Genomic DNA, 20,871 nt, shown 5'->3' with positions numbered 1-20,871 from the left:
TTTAATGTAGAGAATAGCTGAGGTGAAAATACAGTTTTCTCTGAGATATACCAAATGCAATTGAATATTCCACGTTGGGAGAGGTAATTCTCAATTACAGCATATTGGAATTACTTGATAATCCATTATATGTAAGTAGTTTAAGCAAAATGTGCCTCTTTGCAACAAATTAACTTTTCTTCAAAGGATGTATTTCTACTCTTTGTGTAAGGTAATAACTATTTATTTATAAACTATAAAACATATAGCACTGTTATGCCTACAGCACTCAGAAATTACTAGGCTATATATTCATTAAAGAGAAGTAATTACTTTCCAGATATCTTGCCTACAATCTTTTATTGACCTCATAATGCAATCGCTATGCTTAATAGATTGACGCAGCTGTTTATGCAATTCTTTTCACAACATATGAGTTTGCTACACAAGTTCAATGATAATTCAAACAGGCACACCCGCTTAATAAGCTTCACAGACAGGAGCACGGAGACTGCAGTACGTAGGAAAATAGCGGTTGAGAGCCCCAAGGAGATGGAAGAGGTGGGCAAAAATGATAAAATGTTTTTATGGCAATTGATTTGTAATTGTTACTGCCCACATTTGGGTCTCATTGGGAAATAATAGGTTTTCAGGATAGTCACTAAGATCATGTGAATTCTGATTTAGAGAAGATAATTTGCAGATTTGGAACTCATTTTCTTGAAGATGCCACAAAAATATTCATAGATCACTATGGACATAAAAATACAGGAACAGTAATGCTAACGATAATACAACAGTAATTTCTCCTTCCTTGGGGTGTGGGAAGGTTGTTCTTGGCATGCTGTATACTCTGTCACGGGTTTTTCATCCAGTATTGTTCTGACAAGGAACAGAAGATAATGGTATGAAATAAAAGTGTGAATGCAAACTTCATTGGAATAGCAAGCAAAATTGAAGATGATTTATGTGATGTGGATTCAAATGATTAGAGTTTGGAATGATGGCTGCTTTCTATTAACTTTGCAAGTAACCAGGTTCGTTAAAAGCAAACATTTGAACCCTCTATATAAATGTTATGTCTCTCATATACACGCATGTAGATAGTCCTAGCTGTATATGTTATATGTGCACTTCAGGCAAGCAGGATGCAAACTTATAAGGAAACGCCTTTTGAAATGTGCTGTAAAGTTGAAATGATAATAGAAATTCTCACTTTACTATAGACAGTACAAAATCCACTATTTATTTCGAAATGTTATTATTTTAGTTTGTTTATTTCTGCTTATAATTTTACTCTAGATAAAGGACATATTCTGAGATAGGAAAATGTACTGTTCTGATTGATAAAACCTTCTTCAGATACAAATGATCTTTATTTGTAGGAAATCTTAAGGAGGGAAAAAAAGCTAGGTACCCATCTTATTGTTTTAGTTATCGAGGTTAGCAAAAGACAACTCAAGCAACATTTTAAAAGAATGTTTATTAAGATGATGGGGTGATTAAATCTAAAACATTAGTGTTCAGCCACTTTAACACTGGACTGTAACTTTGGTCAGGAAAATACTAATCAGTGTTCTCTGCTCCGTATTAGGATCATATGGTAGTATCATTTTTTATTAACATAATACAAATATCCTGTGCAGTGCTACACCTTTCATTGCTTGCGGCTTCAGAATCAAAATGTCACAGCAAATTTTACTTTCACTAATAGATTGAGACTTGTACATTACATCGGTAAAAGTGAACAGTATTGTGGTATTATGCCAAAATGGCAAAGGCAGGCACATATGACAATATCCTAAATTACAGCTTGGTTCTCCTTTGTCCCCAAACAATAGCAAAAAGGTGAGAAGTTGGGAAAGTAGTTTTATTACCTTTTTGGAGAAAAGTTCACCTCTCTGCACCTTCTCTATATGCATTGTCAAAATATCACATTATACAATTCACTGGAAGTGAACTTACTGCTAAATACCCATTAGGTTCCCAGGAGATGCCTTACATTAATTGTTTAGTGAAAGCACCCTTAGGCTATCACCGGGGAAGCACATTAAATGCATAAAAAGAGAAGTTGACAGAGATCCCTGTAGAACAAGATGCATCTACCAAGCTTAAGACTTCTCCAGGAAGAATCCTATGTGGCCGTGTTGAGAATGGTCATTTGGGGTGGGGGTAGTTTTTCTCTCTCTTTTTTTTTCCCCCTACTTGGTACAAACATAAAATTAGCATGGGAGAAAAAAATGATTCGAGAAAACGATTAGAACAAGAGTGCTCTGGAATTGTAAAAAGCATTAGCTTATATGTCTTGGTTCTCAGGCATCAAGGCAGTTTACAGACGGAAAAGGAATTGTAAATGTTGAGACTAAGGGTGTTATCCACCTAATGGTGTTATAAAATAGGAATGATGGCAAATAACCGAGAGAGGAAAGATAAGTTTTGAAGTAAATGAGAAGGAAGTAGCAAAGTTTTAGGCTAATGGCCAAATAGGCTGATGAAGGGAAAAAAGTCAAGTCACAAAATGAATGACAGTGAATTCTGGCAAAATATGTTTTCATGGTCTGTCTGCCACATTGCATCTGAAAACGTTTTCCGTTCTGAATATAGCACAGATTTTTATCACTCTCTTGTTTAGTTACAATTGCTGGTGAAACTATTGTACGTCTATTATGCACTATTATGTTTGTTTATTTCACATCATTTTGTTTAGAATGTTTCTAAAAAGGAAATGTAAAAAAGCAAACAAAATATGTGCTTGGTGGCTGAAATCCCCCCACCTCTTTTTCTGGTCTGCGTTGCTGTGAAAATTCCACTAGAGGGGGCACTAGTAAAACAAGAAGCAAGATCGAACCCGATTTTAACTTTTTCTTTCTTTTCTCTTAGAGGTGAAAAAGACTCACTCTCCTGTTTCCTCATACCTGGACAGGAATATTATGCAAAGGTTTCAGGGAAGCAGTGAATATGTCCTATGGAAGGAATCTTTAGGTCTTTAAAATGCTTCCATTACCTATAGTTTTTAAATTTTAATATTAATATGCTGCAGTTAAATTTTAGCCAAAAAAGCAAAAATTCTTAGTTAAATGTAGGTAGAATTTGATATGTTTGTATTAAGGTGGCTGAAAGCTGAGGTCTTAAAAGAGTTTCATCCATGTGGTTTTTCCTTAGTGACTGTAATCGTTACATAAGCAACTGAAAGCTGAGGATTATTCCCTAGTTGTCAATTTGAATTTACCCAAGGCATAGACACGGTCTTAACTTTACTTCATGACCGAGAACATTTTTTAAAAAGGCAGTGGAAAAATGTGTCATTTGCTTGTAATTAATCTTCATTAAAGGCCAAAAATTTCCAAGCTTTATAAACTTTCATGTAACTATTGATGTGATGCTGTCTTTTATTACTATTATTTCTCTTAAATCGTGGTCACTTACAAAACTCCCCTAACAGCTAACAATGCTAACATGACAGAGGCACTGTCATATCTTGATGTCATATCTTGAGAATCAAGAGCACATCCCATTTGCCATCAGTGAGAAAAGGCGTATCCAGAAAGAGCTCAAATCAACATCTCTTCCTAACTTCGATGCTTCCTAAACTTATAGCATTAAAAAAAAATACATTTTTTCAGTTTATTTCTCAAAAAGTTTGTAAAGTGTAAATTTTCTATTGGATTAAATAAAACAAAACCATCTCAAATTTTTGTCATAATGCCAGGTAGAATATGTGTGCTTCATAAATATTAGCAAATTTTATGTTATTTCTATTCATTCAAAATATCCTATCTTTGTCCCTTAGAATATGTAGTCTGGCTTGGCTTCATGGTATGTTACCATTTTTAGTATTTCTATCCAATCTTTTCTCTGACTTAGCTCAGCATAGATTTTCTGAAGAAAACTGGTTACTCCTTGCTTGAAGATCTGCGTTCTACTCTGACACATTAAAATGTTATGGATTGGTATTTCTTTTGCCTTGTTTTTGGTAGATTGCCAGTATTTTTTACAAATGTCAGAAGTATGTTTTAGAAGATCAATGTCTAAGTTTCCTAGCCATGTAAATTTCATTGTCACTTCAAAATAGCTCTGAAGAGAATAACCATCATGTGCTATATGTCATAGTCATTAGAACATTTGATCTGGAATACATTCTTAGAAATTATTTAGCCCAAATGACCTAAACAAATGGAACCTGAAGACTAGGGTAGTTAGATGACTGCCCAGGGTCACATAGCTCGTGGTGAGCTGAACCAGTGAAATTCACATTTCTGTCCTCCTTTCTTCAAAATAATTTTGCTGCCCAAACTATGGTATTGATCATTTTCTTGTTTGATTTGGGAAAAAAAAAAGATTCTGTGAATAGAGAGAAGGTGGAGAAATGCCTCAGATCTAATGTACATTTGTGTAGCACTTTAGAGTTTATGAAATCTCTTTCCAAACAAGGTTGCCTTTCATGATGCCTTGGTATGTGAGGGAACTTGCACATTCCCTTATACTGCAAGGAAACTTTTCTCATATTTCTTAGCAACTTCTTCATTCTGTTTTTATGAATTCTAATACTCAGTAAAGTAAGGGCTGATGCCCCCATTATGCAAGCCATTAAGCTTTATACAGATGGACTGTAACTGTTTTTAGAAATGGTTATTTAGAGTACTCAGCTCACTGGTGCCGAATTACAGGTGCTTTTTCCTCCTCTGCTTTGCAGTTCTGTGACCTCAGGTGTGTAATAGACGGGAAGAGTGGTGATGGGGTTTGGTGCCTGGGGTGTGCCACCATCATGGAGAACTGTCATGATATCCATACACCTTTAATCCCCTCCCTCCAGCCTAAAGAAGGGAGGGCAAAGGAAGGGTGCAAAGATACTTCTTTGATCCAATTCCCTGTGGCCAACTGCTTTCCTCCATCTCTATTTCAGAACATACCTACTGGCTTCCTTGAGGAGAGATGGGTGAATTACAGAATTTCAGTATTAGAAACTATAGAGACTTCATGTTCAACTCCCTCATTTTACAGATTCACAGTGATTAAAGTGACCAGTCCATGGCCATTCACCCACCCCTTTATCTATTTATTCATTAAACATGGTCTTTTTTTTTTTTTTTTTAATTCTACTCGGTTTTAAGGGTTGAACAACTACTTGGTAGCAAAGATGGGAATAAAAATTACTTTTCTTTAGTCAAAGTCTCGTGTTTTCTCTTAGCCACGAAACTTCCATAAAACTATGGACAGTATTGTTACCAATATTAAACCATTAATTCACTTGTGAGTCTTTGACTTGACTTGTTTAGTTTTTTTTTTTATTTATTTAAAAATTTTTTTTTTCAACGTTTATTTATTTTTGGGACAGAGAGAGACAGAGCATGAACGGGGGAGGGGCAGAGAGAGAGGGAGACACAGAATGGGAAACAGGCTCCAGGCTCTGAGCCATCAGCCCAGAGCCTGACGCGGGGCTCGAACTCACGGACCGCGAGATCGTGACCTGGCTGAAGTCGGACGCTTAACCGACTGCGCCACCCAGGCGCCCCGACTTGTTTAGTTTTCAAAAGTAGGCTGAAAATTACATTTTGGGGAGTTGTTGTCCAATGTTTAGGTAAAATGCCTGATTAACAGTAACAAAGTGTTTGAAGGAATCTTATTAGTTTATGGGGGAGTGGTCTGTGATTCCTTTACGAATACAAGAAATATATATATTTTTTCCATATTATAAATTTACTCTAAAACACTTTTCTTTGATATGTTTTATGCCCCCTTTCTCTCATTTTAATCTTCCCTTCTTTTTGTTAATTAGTATAGATGATATTATTTCAAAAATAATATGGGTTCATTATTTGAGCCTAATAAAGATGGCCAGCTCTATACAACTGGGGATGGCAAAGAGTGTATAATGCAATTTCATCAGCACTTGCAAATAAGTCTTCTGTTCACTAGTTTCCAGCCAGTTTATGTTGGGAATTTCCATTGTTTCACAAATTCCATAGCTGAGTTTAGGATACGGATACAGACAAGGAGTAATCCAATCGCTGGGTGGGTAACACATTTAAAAATATTTTGTCATCCGATTAAGTAATTAGGACTGGTTGTCATAGGACATTTGATTGGCTGGAAGAGCACATTTTGATAGAGGAAAAGAGATAAGAGTCTGAAAATAAGGGGTGCCTGGGTGGCTCAGTCAGTTGAGCATCTGATTTCAGCCCAGCTCTAGATCTCATGGTTGGTGAGTTTGAGCCCTGCATTGGGCTCACTGCTGTCAGCTCAGAGCTTGCTTCAGATCCTCTGTCCCACTCTCTCTGTCCCTACCCCACTTGTGTTCTCTCTCAAAAATAAATAAACATTTTTTAAAAATCTGGTGTAAAAAGAAAATTATACCTGAGCATAGGTGGATTATTGCATTGGGGCCAATCAGGGAGCATTATAGTGAAGATAGGAGACACCAGGGGATGGGAGAAGTATGATTGTCAAAAGACCTTAGGAAGATAGTAAAATGGAGAAATCGAGGCCCATAGATTTTAAAGAAGTAAAGCAGAATCAATGTTAACCCTCTTTTACTTTTTTATTTATTCAGCAATTTTTAGTACCTACTATGTGCAAGACAGTATGCTTGTCCTTTAAAATAATGGTGGGTTTGCATTTTCATTCATTCCCTGGCATATAACAAGTCAGCTGCCTGTGAAACACAACATCTGAGAAGTAGGTATATACTCTAACCCTGCAGGCAAAATCCACACTGTCTATTTGCACCTTTGCCTCAGTCTGTCCCTCTTCCCTTCCCTGGCTGTGTTTTCAAGGGACACCATTAGGATGAAAGAGCAGAACGTTGGAAGGGGGAATGATGGGCTGTTTCTGCCCACAGAATTGTCAACAGGTATGCACACAGCATCTGCCACTCTGGGAGAGCTGACAGGCTAGGAGCCACTGTGGTTTACACTTGAAAATAATAATAATACCCACTTAGGGGTATGGAATTATTTATTACTACTGGTGGAATTTTTGCCAAAGGCAAAAATGAAAATATCCAATGAAAAACATCTTCAGTCTACAGCCCATGATACTCCTGCACCGCAGGAACTGATTAACTCTGTGACCAAGAATAAACTGTACTATAGTTATTACTATTATTATTTTGCTTTTTAAAGACATTAGGAGTTAAGGAATCAGAGCAAACATAACATTTGACAGTTCGTATGAGCAATCTTTATGACAAAGCTGATACGCATAACTGATGCCTCTGAGGGAGTTTCTGTCCTTTCTTTTTTATTTCGTTTCTTTTTCTCTTCCTTTCTCATTCTTTTCCTATGTACAGTCATTCTCGGGCACAAGACAGGGATGTGAAGACAAGGAGAGGTGGGATGGAGACCTACTGACAGTGTTTTTATGAAAACGGCAAGAAGGCCCTCTACCTGGCTGTGTTTTCATGCTGTGTGTAATTAATACTTACGTGGGGGCTACTGTTATGTTTCTAAACTCAGGTTGTCATATTCACTTATTGTTATTCTGATGTCCTGTGTATTGTGTGCTATAAACCACTGCAAGGCATAAGGATATATGTGACTATACACTTGGTGTGAGTTCTTGCCAGCTCTATGGCTCTGCAAGTGGCTTTTTTTTTTTTAATTTTTTTTTTTCAACGTTTATTTATTTTTGGGACAGAGAGAGACAGAGCATGAACGGGGGAGGGGCAGAGAGAGAGGGAGACACAGAATCGGAAGCAGGCTCCAGGCTCTGAGCCATCAGCCCAGAGCCTGATGCGGGGCTCGAACTCACGGACCGCGAGATCGTGACCTGGCTGATGTCGGACGCTTAACCGACTGCGCCACCCAGGCGCCCCTGCAAGTGGCTTTTTAACTGGATAAAGGCCAAGCAACCTGCTGCCCAGATATGGGCTCTCTGTGAGCCTGGGCTACTGGTTTTCTCTTTCTATAAGAGAAGGGCATGTCTGAGGATCCTGTTTCTGTACCAGTATTCAGCCTACATGGATTATGTTTGTGCCTTATTTTAACTCTGGATCTTATTTGAGATCCCAGCTTTAGATTCTCAAGTTGGGTCTAAGAGCACCCAACTGTCTCAGTCTGCATTTCCCCATAGGTGGCCCTTGCTTCTGGGCATACGGCTGCTTTTGTTAGTGTGGTTTTGATTCCTAAGTGTCTATTTCAGGTTCCATTTCATTTCATGGATATCGGCATTGTTTCCAAGCCTGATTCTTTAGAGACCCTTTTTGAGCTTTCCTGGGTTTTTACAAATAGTGCATCCATAGGGGACACCATTCTTCACTTTGATCCTTGAAGAGTTAGGGTCAAGGTGCCAAAGAACCAATGCCTCAGAGGAAAATCAGTCTGTCTATTCTGCTTTTTCCTTCTTTCATTTACCCTTTCCTTCCTTCACTTTTCTCATTTCTTTTTCTCTTCTCTCTCTCTCTTCAATTCATGTGGGTATGCTAAAAAAATCCAGAATGGAATATTTGGGACTTGCCTAATTATTGGGATATATATGGTAATCATGGATAGGGATTCTAATTGTATGACTTAAATTTAATCAGCAAAAAAGCCACATTTTGCTATTTCTTTCCTAAGTGAAATATAATCCCTACAGGAACAAATTTTCTAATATCTCAAGTTAGACTAACATGCAAGGCTCACATTTTTGGGATGTTCTAGGTTAAGAATAGAAAATTGCTATCTTAAAAAAAAAAACCTTTGGATGAAACCAAATAAGTTAATAAAATTTGTGTTTCTCAATCTTCATACTTAATGTCCTTTCATATCCCTGGGGCTCCACATTTTATTCTATCAAAAATATTTAAAGTTTCAGGTTGTGTGTAGACTCTTCATATTTTTAAAAGTTTTTTTTAAAGTTTATTTATTTTGAGAAAGAGAGAGAGAGAGAGAGAAAGAGAAAGTGCATGAGTGTGGGAGGAGCAGAGAGAGGGAGAGAGAGAATCCCAAGCAGGCTTTTCACTGAGAGCTGGGAGTGGACATGAGCCTCAGTCTCACGAACCACAAGATCATGACCAAAGCTGAAATCAAGAGTTGGATGCTTAACCAACTGAGCCACCCAGATGCCCCTTAAAATATTTTAATAGAAATATGGAAAATATTTATGTGGAACATATTAAATAATTAGAGATGTAGTGAATCTTGAACAAATTCTGAATCCCATAAGTAATACTTTTAAAAACATTAAATAGTATTTTAGTGAGAATAGTTTTTAGAATTTTTCAAATCTTTTGTTCATTTTTATAAGTAATAAGTAAATTTTATAAGTAATAACTTAAAAATAGTAAGAAATTTCTAAAAACATTTTCATATTTCCCATCTTCAATTCTGAAATCCAAAAGCCTCTGGAAACCCTAAGTTGTAAGAAATTAATTTGGCATAAAAGATTGACCTAAACTGAGGAGGCTATTTAAAAACTTTATTCATCCTAGTTATTATGAATATTCACAAATTTCACTATGGAAATGTTAATGTGTTCATGAGGATCCAGCCCTAGGCCCCACTGAGGGTTCTACATAATGTATAGTATATTACTTTTAAACTTTTGTGAAATTCTGAATCATAAAATACATCTGGCCCCATGTTTGGGATAGGGGATTGCAGCCCTATATGTGGGTTATATTTCTAAGTAGATGGCAGCTCTTATTTGGAATCTAAAGAGAACAAGTGATATTCAGAAGAGGCAGTTATGGACTGTCACTGAGAAATATTGATCACTAGAGTTTATTTTCCTGCTTCACATACTAGGTAAAACCATTCTGATGTAATAGCACATTACAGCCTTGTTCTCGCCAAGTTGAAAAGGAGACAGATAAATCACCTTTTGTTTATATCTTAGTGTTATATCATCTTAAAAGAAAAAAGGCAAAGCAAAATATCATATGAAACTTTGATACCTGGTTTATTTTTGAAAATTCCGTTCTATATGTTTACTTTTGTCAAAAGGTATATATATATACGTACATATAATTTTCTTTTCGGTTCAAGGAGCTTCTATTAAGCATGTCTTTTGAAATTTCCTGGGAAGTGTACATTGCTCTGATCAACCTGGCTCCTTTCTTCATCACTTGCTAAAACTATAGGAGCCTTTATGTGATTAATCAAGGGTCTCTGTTCACAAAATCCAATGATGAAAACATTTGACTGCTGCTCATCTGGGCGAACAAGGAGGTTTTGATCTCTGTGTGCTCTGCTGAAGCTTAATACTTTACCTCAGATATATATCAATATTCAATCCATACTTCTCTTCATATACATCTGAAGAAGCTCGGGGAACATGAATGTTTGTGACCCTAAAAATGACTGTCCTTAACTTTTGGCTACTTTGTGATTACCACATATTTTATGCACATGAAATGCCATTGCATGTGTAAAAAGCAATTTTCAAAACAACATTTAAAATTTAAAAGCACAATGTTGTTAGTCATGAAACTTTGGCATACCATCTATGTTCAAGAATCTGCCTTGTGTAGGTATTTTAATATGTTCTTTAATTTTCCTTTAAGGCATCAATTTTTTTGAAAATTGTTTTGAAAACTCTACAAAACAAAGTATTTACAAGCATCTTTTTTGGGGGAGGTTCAGAGATCTTCATTAACATGAAAAATGATTTGTGTGCATGCTATCTGGATATATACCTTTGGATATATATGTATATATATATATGTGTAGCCAGTAAGTATGTATACATAAGTACATATACATATATACATATATATAATATATGCCCATCCTTATTTGAGAAATTACTGTCATGATGCATTGTCAGGTATGTTTTGTAAATTATATTCTTCACTTCATTCTCACTTCCAAAGTGCCTGTTGGTAAATTCTCCTAGATATACAAAAGAGAAAATGGACCAAGTAATTCAGAGAACAAAGTGCTTTCAGTGAATGTCAGGGGATCCAGTGGTTTCTGTCAACCACCTGTAAGTATCATTTGCATCTCCTCTCCTTATACCTCTTAAAATATGGCCAGGTTTAACTTTTCTGACCATGGCTTTTCTAGTCTAGACAGCCTGGTCCTCCTGCCTCTCCCCACCACTCTGTTTTCCTCTCTTTGCCTTAATACAACTTACTTTGTACAGTGGGATCTTCCACATGGTTCTTCTCTCTTCCAGTCCACATGCAGCACTGTCTTTCACCTCAGCTGGGGTCACCTCCGTTTATATACATAAATGTTTGCTAAAGTAGGGGTCTAAAGGCTGCATCATTTATCCTCACCATCAGGATACAAGAAATGAAACAGAATTCTTTGTATTTAAATCACAGGAATTTGTTTCAAAAGGTGAAAATCTTATTTCCTAGTTGTTTATTTTTTTACTGTTTGACTCTTTTAAAAGAGAAAGATTTCAGAGAATCAATATGGTTTTATTTTAGCCATGAGATATTTTTCCTTTAGGAGAACAGCACGTTGTAGAGTCCTTGTTACTTCGGAGACACAGTGAAGCCTCATTCTATTAACGATGGCATCAGTTTTATTTTTCTGAGATAAAGGGGCACACTAAGGCTTTTTCCAGCAGCTGGGAAATTATGCCATGATACGAAAATAAATAAATAAAGGCATTCTGTTTCCAGTATGAGATTCCCTCCGGGATTTCCGTTCTGGCTGTGATTACGGGAGGAGTGATAATGGTTTTGAGCCTATGGTGCATTTACTCCTGTGTGCAACTGTGCAATCTGTTCCGTGCTCAACCTTTCCATATTAATATCCTTAGAAGTATGAACTGTGAAGCCATATTCTAGGCCTGAATCATCAGAAAACAGGAAAAGTTAGGCCATACAAGGCCACTTTAGCAACAAGGCAGAGGAGCGTGTATCCTAACTGTGAGGTGTATCTATATCTAGAAGCGTGGGTTATCTACCAGGATTCTATGAAAGATGGATCAGCATGAACATGTGTTCTTTAAAATTTTTTTAATGTTTATTTTTGAGAGAGAGACAGAGCATGAGTGGGGGAGGGACAGAGAGGAAGAGAGGGAGGCACAGAATCCGAAGCAGGTTCCAGGGTGAGCTGTCTACACAGAGCCCATTGTGGGGCTTGAACTCACAAACCCTCAGGAACTGAGAGATCATGACCTGAGCTGAAGTTGGATGCTTAAACTGACTAAGTCACCCAGGTGCCCCTGAATGTGTGTTCTTAATGCCTTAGGTATCAGCTGGTCTTTCTTTCTTTCTTTCTTTCTTTCTTTCTTTCTTTCTTTCTTTCTTTCTTTCTTTAATTTTTTTTAATCTTTACTTATTTTTGAGAGAGTGAGAGAGAGACAGAGTGAGAGCAGGGGAGGAATAGAGAGAGAGGGAGACACAGAATCCGAAGCAGGCTCCAGGCTCTGAGCTGTCAGCACAGAGCCTGATGTGGGGCTCGAACCCGTGAACCCTGAGATCATGACCTGAGCCAAAGTCGGACACTTAACCGACTGAGCCACCCAGGCGCCCCTCTTTCTTTCTTTTTAATGTTTATTTATTTATTTTGAGAGAGAGAGAGAGAAAAAGAGAGAGCATGGAGGAGAGGCAGAGAGAGAGGGAGAGAGCACATCCCAAGCAGGCTCCATGCTGCCAGCACAGAGCCCGATGCAGGGCTTGATCTTAGGAACGGTGAGATCATGACCTGAGCGGAAATCGAGTTGGATGCTTAACAGACTGAGCCATCTAGGCGCCCCAGCTGGTGTTCTTTTCACAGAGGGGCTGGGCTGTATGTTTTTACTTTAAATGATCAGTGTAGCCTGCATATAACTAGACCACTAATAAAACTCCAGGGCCGGGGCGCCTGGGTGGCTTAGTCAGTTAGGCGGCCAACTTCGGCTCAGGTCATGATCTCACGGTCAGTGAGTTCAAGCCTCTCACCGGGCTCTGTGCTGACAGCTCGGAGCCTGGAGCCTGTTTCAGATTCTGTGTCTCCCTCTCTCTGACCCTCCCCTGTTCATGCTCTGTCTCTCTCTGTCTCAAAAATAAATAAACGTTAAAAAAAAAAAAATTTAAAAACTCCAGGGCCATGCAGTGAAATGAAACCACAGAGAAGCAGATAGGAAGGGCAAAACTTGAAAACTCTTCCAAAGATCTACATGCTACTACTACTGCTACTGCCACCTCCAAAAAAGGCTTTTATCTTTTTGGGGGGAGTTTGGTTTTCAGATTTTCAATCGTTTCTTATAAACCTTGAAAAGTAGGACGAGAAGGAAGGGTGGTGTATTACTGATTCCTTCCAAGTGTGGAGGACTATAAGCAGGAGGAAGACTCACGGAGACCGTCTGTCATGCCATCACTGGGGGGAATGAGGGTTTTGTCTTCAGGACCTCACAGCATGCCAGGGACATGATGGCATCTGAGCCCCGCAGCTTTTGCTATTTCAGTTGTTTACTTTTTTGAGTCACTAAGAAGTCAGAGTCCCGCAGCTTCACAAAGCTAAGGCAGCTCCTCAGCCCAGTTTAATCTGAGCCATGCAACCCATCCCTAGTCTAAAAAATACCACTTTGGGGGTGCCTGAGTGGCTCAGTCGGTTAGGCGTCTGACTCTTGGTTTCAGCTCAGGTCATGATCTCACAGTTTATGAGTTTGAGCCCCGTGTTGGGCTCTGCACTGACAGCACGGAGCCTGCTTGGAATTCTCTCCCCGCCTCTTTCTCAAAATAAATTAATAAACTTTAAAAAAAATAACAATTTGTAGATTTCAACTATAAGAGGTTTGTCCATTTATGACCATGGTGCTGCTGGGCATTCATTAAATAATCACTAGATAGTCATTTGCTATACTGATGCCACAAAATCCCCAAAGTTACCAATGCATAATGAAAAATATTTTAAACGTTTCAGATGAAGAAAAGAATTTTAAATTAGCAAAATACTCTGGAAAATTCAGAATTTATGTATTTTTGGTAAATTTATTTGGAAGTGGTAAAAAGCATGTAACATCTATTCTCTCATAATCTCTATCTGGAGACATCTTTGTACCTGTTTTTTCCACCATGAAAACTCAAAAACAGAGATTAAGTGACTTGTCTAGTATTACCCAGTGAGTCATCGGAAAGGGTCCTGTATATTCTAGAACTGATTTTCAATGTTTTACACATTATGTTTCTCCTAGAATAGACATCACATTTTTATACCATTCTCCTTGGAATGTATTTAGTGCCTTCTGTAAGTAACTCCTGTCCCCCTGCTAATTTCATTAAGTACTGGTACTTGATAAGACATTTTCATGAACTATCATGGGTCCCAATAACCCCACTCAACTCAATTTGAGAATTCATATCTCTGTGTAAAAGTGAAATTACTGACTTACCCTTGAAGATCTCTAATCTTAACCCTCCTTCAGACATTGGTTGTAGCGTGGTAAAGATTACAAACTGTTCTGGGCAGGTGGATCATCAAAAATACATTATGTCCCCAAATAACTTCCCAGAATAACCTGAGTTTTTTCTCTTTAGCTCTGAAAGTCAAGTGATCCCTTAGGAAAGAAATCTCAAAATCCATCCAAGCTAAAGTTCTAGAAAGCTTAGAAAAGAAATCAAATATTCCACACTTGCAGATCAGACTCTGCAAAATATCTTGACTGCTAGAGAATCCTTTGGGGATATCACATATTAGAAAATATATTCCAGTGCAATGCTATCTCCTGAGGAGGGTGAGCCACACAGTGACTCTCACATCCTGAAAATAGGACACTCTCCTGGCACTAGTGCTGAAAAAGAGCTACTTGTTGGAGTGGAAAAAAAAATAACCCTGCAATTATCCCAACACCAGACAACTTCTTGAATCCAGCTCACCTAAGCTATTTTTTTTCCCCCTCTACTCTGAGAGCAAAATGAATACTGCAAGCAGTCAGAGTACTAATGGTCTTTTTTTTTTTTTTTCTCTACATTGTTTCCCTTCCTCCCCACTAAAACCCGAAGCAAGCAAGGGACTGGAGAGACTTCAGGAGCCTCTTCACGCTATCACTTCACAGGCTAGAAGGTGACAGCTTCGCCAGGGACTAATGCAGTCCGACATAATTGAATGTGGCCTGGAGCAAGGCAGCTGCCTGCAGCCACTCTTGATTGTAGCTGTCATCAGGTAGCGCCTGCTGCCGGAAAATACATTCCAGTGGAACGCCATCCCACCACTCAGCTCCATGGTGATAGCTTATTTACCCTTCCGCTGCGGCCACAGTTTTGTAGTTAATAATTGTCAGTATCACACTGCTGCGTGAGTGCAGACGCTGGGCCTTTGAATTATCAATAATCTTTTTAGTGATCTCTCTTTCTCGCTCTTTCTCTTTCCCTCTCTGGCTTTCTTTTCCTCTGGAATTTAATCACACCCCAGAATTCCCTTTATATGGCAGAATTTGACCTGATTCAAAAGTACGATTCCATCCATTCTTGAGTTTGTTTCATTTAATGGATTCAAATTTTCTTTGCAAACAAAACAACAGAAAAAACAAAAAAACAAGGATACTCCTGCTTTTTCTGTGTATTGAAACATCTCAGAAAATTATCTGCCAGATTAAGTTTTATGAGTAGTATTATAAGTATTTGACATTTTTGGATTTCCCTTTAAGTGATTTAAAAGCTCATTAAATGCAAATGAATAATGATTCAAAGTATTATATTTCTTCTTCCAACTAGATAGATACAGATTTTAGGGGATCAGGTTAAATTCTATGCAAATAATTTAACTTAAGGGTAAACATTTAATATGCAAATAAAATAATGTGCAATAAAATATACATAGCTATATTTAGTATTTGTGTATTCGCATATGAAAAAACAAGTTGTGCCATTCTGTAAATTGAAGTACAAGTGAACTGAAGATGGAAAAAAAATCATATGGTCTGGATTTTGAGAATTTTATTTTATTTTGTAGTTATTCTTGATATAATAATTCAGTGTTTTAAAATCACACGTATTTCTGACTTATTTGTACCCATTTGACTTTGAGATAAGCATTAAAATCCTCTTATGACATTTTCTGCAATTAATCTTTAGTTATAATTAAATTCTAATGTCAGATTGTGGTGTGAGCCTTATTTCACAGATATGTGAGTGAAGATGCTGAGTGTTTCCAAGGCTGATGCAAGCATACAGATGTCAGATGTTAATGCTAAAAAATAAAAAAAAAGAAGAAAAGAAAAAAAGAAAAAAAATCTAGATTCTTGAAACCAACTTTAAATGATAAAAATCTACACTTTTCTTAGAAAGGTCTATCATTTTTTCACTACCACACCCCTATCCAAATACCTAGTTTCTTTAATCAAATCTTGTCTATATCTATCTCCTGTGGTATCAGTATCCTTCCCAACCCTCCCTATCCCCCAAACTGGGTTCTGTGTGGCTCTCAGGAAGGTATTTGATAAAATATTCAGATGAGTGGCTTAGGTAGTATCTGCATGATGAGGTTCAAATGCAGCCACCTGTCATTTTATTGGGACGCTAGGCCAGTATTTTTGTTCTTTGCTATAAAGTGAAGTCGTGGCTAACCCAGCTACATTTACTCTTCAGTCTCATATCTCCATTTCTTTAAACTTAACCGAAGAAGTTTAGAAAGTTGAACTATTATCTGTTGAATTCTAACAACAGACAATAAAAAGATAAAATAATGCTGGACTTTTCAAATTCTAAAATATTCCCCTTTCATGATCAAACCATTGAGATATATTCCCTATGTTGCTTGAATTTCTTGAGATAGCTACTCATCTCTCTAATATATGGAATCAAATTTAGGAGAACTTAGATTATTTAATTCTTTTCTCTATTAGAAGTAAAAGAGGAAGAGAAGGTAATAGTTTACTGTGTGTGGCTTATAGATTTTCAAATTTTATGAAATTTGATTCTCTCAGTAGTCCTTCAGTGAAATCTACGTTGGTTGGTTGTATTAAATCAGAAGGGTAGATAGGGTTAAGCCCTGATTCAGGATTTCCTAGGGTTACTAGCAGAACCATAGAATAGAATATAGATGTGGAGCAGATTCTACATGAATATAAAATCTTACTATTAAAGTAAGTTGCTACAAATAAGTGTATTGTAATATTTTGCATGGTATTTTTTTTTCCAGGAAGGAATTTCCTGCTTGCCCCTTTCGGTAGATGTTTCACTATATAGATGGTTCTATGAGCTAAGGTTTAAGGTAATTGCTTCAGCAATTTCATTCTCTGGACTTCTAGTATGGAAAGATGGGTGTGGGGTGAATATTTTATTTGCGTGAATATACTGCTCTAACTTGCACAGGACATTTCTGTTAACCAAAAATGTTATGACTAATCCCTTCAACGTGGACATGTGTAGAGGGCAGTGACTAAGATTTAAATGCTGAGGTATAATTTTAGATAAAAGTAGCTTCTGAAGTGGACAATTTCTTTTCAGTATTCTGAGGTGGGAATACTGAATTTTAATGGGTGTGTACATTGCTGAAGGCTGAGTTAAAACTCATTTCTGATTTGTAAATGTAAATCACCAAAGTGCCCTCTCCTAGTCACCCTAGAAACAAATTAAGAGATAATGTTATGACCCTCCATCCCAATTCTGCTGTTAACCTGATCATTGAGAACCAGGAGAGAACATCAACATTGAAATTCCAGCTGTCTCCAGAGGCTCAATTTCATGAGCTTTGTTCATGGACTACTTTGTCTCAGAAAACATAATGGAAATCTAGCATTGTCTTCTAGATATTAATATGCATCTATTTATATGTGCATAAATATAACTATAATATATATACATGTGATAATATAAACATTTCTCACTGAGAGGATAAGAAATTAGTAAATGATCCCCAGGTGTATTAGGAAGAGATAGTGGTAGCTAGCATTTGATGTGGAAACATTCTGTCACCAAAAAATGGCTCTACACGGAGAGTAGAGAAAGTGGTGTCCAAACATTCTTTTGTCTTAAAAATTTTAGCTATGTTGCATCCACACTGCAGTGTAATATCAACCATGATTGTTTCATAGATTCTCTCTTTGCCAGGATTTGTTCATTTCTAGTCATAGTCAAAATCATTTGCTAATGGTTCTTCTGTTTTAATTTTAAAATACATAGTTTGTGTTCTATCACATGTGCTGGGCAATAGTAGCCTTTTTCTTTTTTTTTTTTTGTAAATGAATGAAGACTCTATTTTTACTTTGTCATTTAGGTGCAGGCAGTCTGTATTCCTCTTGTATTTTGCTTTAAAACGCATTGCATTTCATCTGTCAGTGATCAGCCAAATTGCTATTAATCAAGATAATACCACCATCAGCTGGAGCTCTTTTTTTACTTATCATTATTTAGTAACTTCAAAAATATTTGGCAATGGAGATATATAGAAGTCCTTTCAAGTAGTTAACTTAAGAGTTTTACTCTGAAAGAGTATAAAATGGTCACAAGCTACAAGCAGAATTGTTCCCCATCGTACACTATTTAAGATGGATTTTAAAAATAGTATCAGGGCTCCTGAAAATGGGAAAGACATCAGGCAGAAGCATCATCTTTTAAAAATATGACTTCCATGGGGTGCAGCTGGTTGCCTTGGTGAGAGCAAGGGGAAAAAGAAAGGCTTTTGCCTAGCGCTTGCTTCGCGGCCACGGAAAATGAGATTGCTCTTGTCCTAGGATTCCGGGGTCCATCACTGCAAGTGAGACACAAGTTTGCAGTATTTCCGTGAACATGAAAAAGTATATTTTTAGGAGGCGGCCAAGTATGACTAGTCAGCTGTCGGATTGTATTTAGATTTGGGGAAGGCTCTCAGAGGGTTGAAACCACTTGTTTCTCTCTCTCTTTCTCCACTTGTCACTGCAGTAAAGTTGGCTCTGGCTCCAGGGAGCCCTTGGTAAAGTACAATGCCCAGGGCTATGGGAGACAGAGGCCTCAATAACTGATATGAAAGGTCCTTAATTAAGCACTTAGCATTTCAAGGCAGTCATCACTGCTCGCCCACAGCCCGAGCTGGCAGTCCGTCACCGCCGATAGGCCACCTAGAAGACTAACGTGAGTTGAGTCGACTCTTTTGTACTTGAGGCGAGCCGCCCGGAGGCACAGGCTGATCCGGTGACCCTCCCAGATACACTTTCTCTGCCGGAAGGAACAGGATATCGGATGTGACAACACTGCAGCCAGGGAAAGGATTCCCCTCCCCGCTGTCCACCCCACACCCTCTGAAAGATCAGGGATTTGAGGAGAAAGTTAGAATGACAGTGGCACTTTCTTGGCTCAGCACATCAGTAGGAATAGAACTGAACCCAATGAATGAATAATGACGAATGTATTATGAAGCAAAAGGGAACCCCTCCACCATTGTAAAATATCAATTATTTTGCAATTACCCAAAGCCTCGAAAAAGTTAACTAGGAAAGAAACATTTCCTTTTTTTTTTTTTTTTTTTTTGCCCCCCCCCCCCCCCCCACCACAGCACGTAATTCTCTGGGCATGAGAAACTGGAATACACATAAATGTTTGGGGGAAGTTTATCTTTATATTAAGGAGCTGGGAGACTTGGCAGCATTAAAATGGAAAGGGTTAATGGAATGAACTATAGATTAAATTGTAAAGCAATCAAAGAAAACCAAACAGTTTATAGCAGACAACCATCTTCTGGTGTTTGGGTCTGTGTCAAGCCATGGATGTGGAAAATTAAAGCCATACTGAGAAAGGAAATGAACCATGTCTAATACATCCCCAGCAATAAAATGTTTTCACTAGGACTGTAAAACTGTGGCTTACATTAGGAAAAAGAAAATCAAACTATATGTCAATTCCACATCATGGGACATGAAGTGTCCACAAAAATTTATATTACTATTTAGAAGTGTTTCATTCTGGTGTTTTATTGTGATTGGATGCGCCCTCCTCAGTATCTTTTGACTGGTATGAAAATGATTTGAACTACTTTTTTAGCATTTATTTTACATCTATTACCTGTTCTATTACTTTTTATTATTTTATTGTGCTTGTGTAGAGGATTTTGCACAGTTTTCATTATAATGTAACATTAAGTCAATTTATTTGTGTATTACATGCTGTATAATTGCACCTTTTTCTAGAACAATTTGGATTTCATTATCTAACAAATCAGCACTGTTACATTTCTAAAAGCTCTTGTTAGAAATCAAGTGCATTTTCAAAGTAGGACAACAGAGGTCAAGTTTGCACCAAAAAGATTCCTCAGTAACGTTGGAACTATTTGAACATCGGGTGAAGGTCATATTGAAAAGAAGGAAAGACTTGTTTCTTTGAGGAAATATTTAATTATTCACTATTGTACTAGGTTAAGATCAATAAGGATCAATACTGCAAGAAAAGGAATCTTGTAGAACAAAGGGTTCTGACATGGAACAGATAAGAGTGAGCTATAGATCAGGGAACAAACAAATTAATCCAGGAAAAATGTCAATTGTTACTGTGTTTTGTTTATTATGATAAAGGATATCAAGATATCATTTGGATGCTTAGTTTACAAGGGCTATAAATTGCAAAACTACCAAGCATGGTGAAGTGTACATATGTTTTTACATAGCTATCTTCATAAACTGATCTATGCTTAACACAGAGGTGGCATAAATGATTTCAGCAGTCACATAGGTAAAGTGCAAAACACTAAAACAAAACAAAACCAAACCCCGCAATCACTAAGAAGTTGATTAAGCTGTGAAATAATTAACAGAATGTAGATTGATGTTTTATAGGCATAATTATATTTTACATTTTCGATGAGTAAGGATGTAGGGATGATAAGTTATTCGACACTACATTTCCTAGATGGCACACTTGGTATTTTTCCCATATTATTTTGGGTTGTTTGTTAACTTCTCATTAACGTTTGCCTTTTTGTTCTTATTAGACTCTTAATGGCCTCAGGATAGTGACCATGTGATACTTAATACATCTCCACAGCCCTGTCTGTGACCCAGCAGAGAGAATAGTAATATTGACTTAATACTATTAATAGCAGTAAACATCAGGAAATATTATCC

The 20,871-nt window shown here is 37.3% G+C and overlaps 1 long non-coding RNA gene across 1 annotated transcript in view; it reads left to right on the top strand.

The window, feature by feature from the left end:
* Positions 1–484: 484 nt before the first annotated feature.
* Positions 485–20,871, top strand: part of LOC115514049 — a 104,119-nt gene continuing 83,732 nt past the window's right edge. Inside the window, exon 1 of the long non-coding RNA XR_003968871.1 lies at positions 485–540. This is a non-coding gene — a long non-coding RNA (uncharacterized LOC115514049). The remainder of the gene's footprint in view (positions 541–20,871) is intronic.

Source organism: Lynx canadensis, chromosome B2 (genome assembly GCF_007474595.2).
Source record: "Lynx canadensis isolate LIC74 chromosome B2, mLynCan4.pri.v2, whole genome shotgun sequence".
In the NCBI taxonomy this organism is placed as follows: domain Eukaryota; kingdom Metazoa; phylum Chordata; class Mammalia; order Carnivora; family Felidae; genus Lynx; species Lynx canadensis.
The sequence above is the reverse complement of the archived record's forward strand: the minus strand, read 5'-3'. Positions and strand labels throughout refer to the sequence as shown.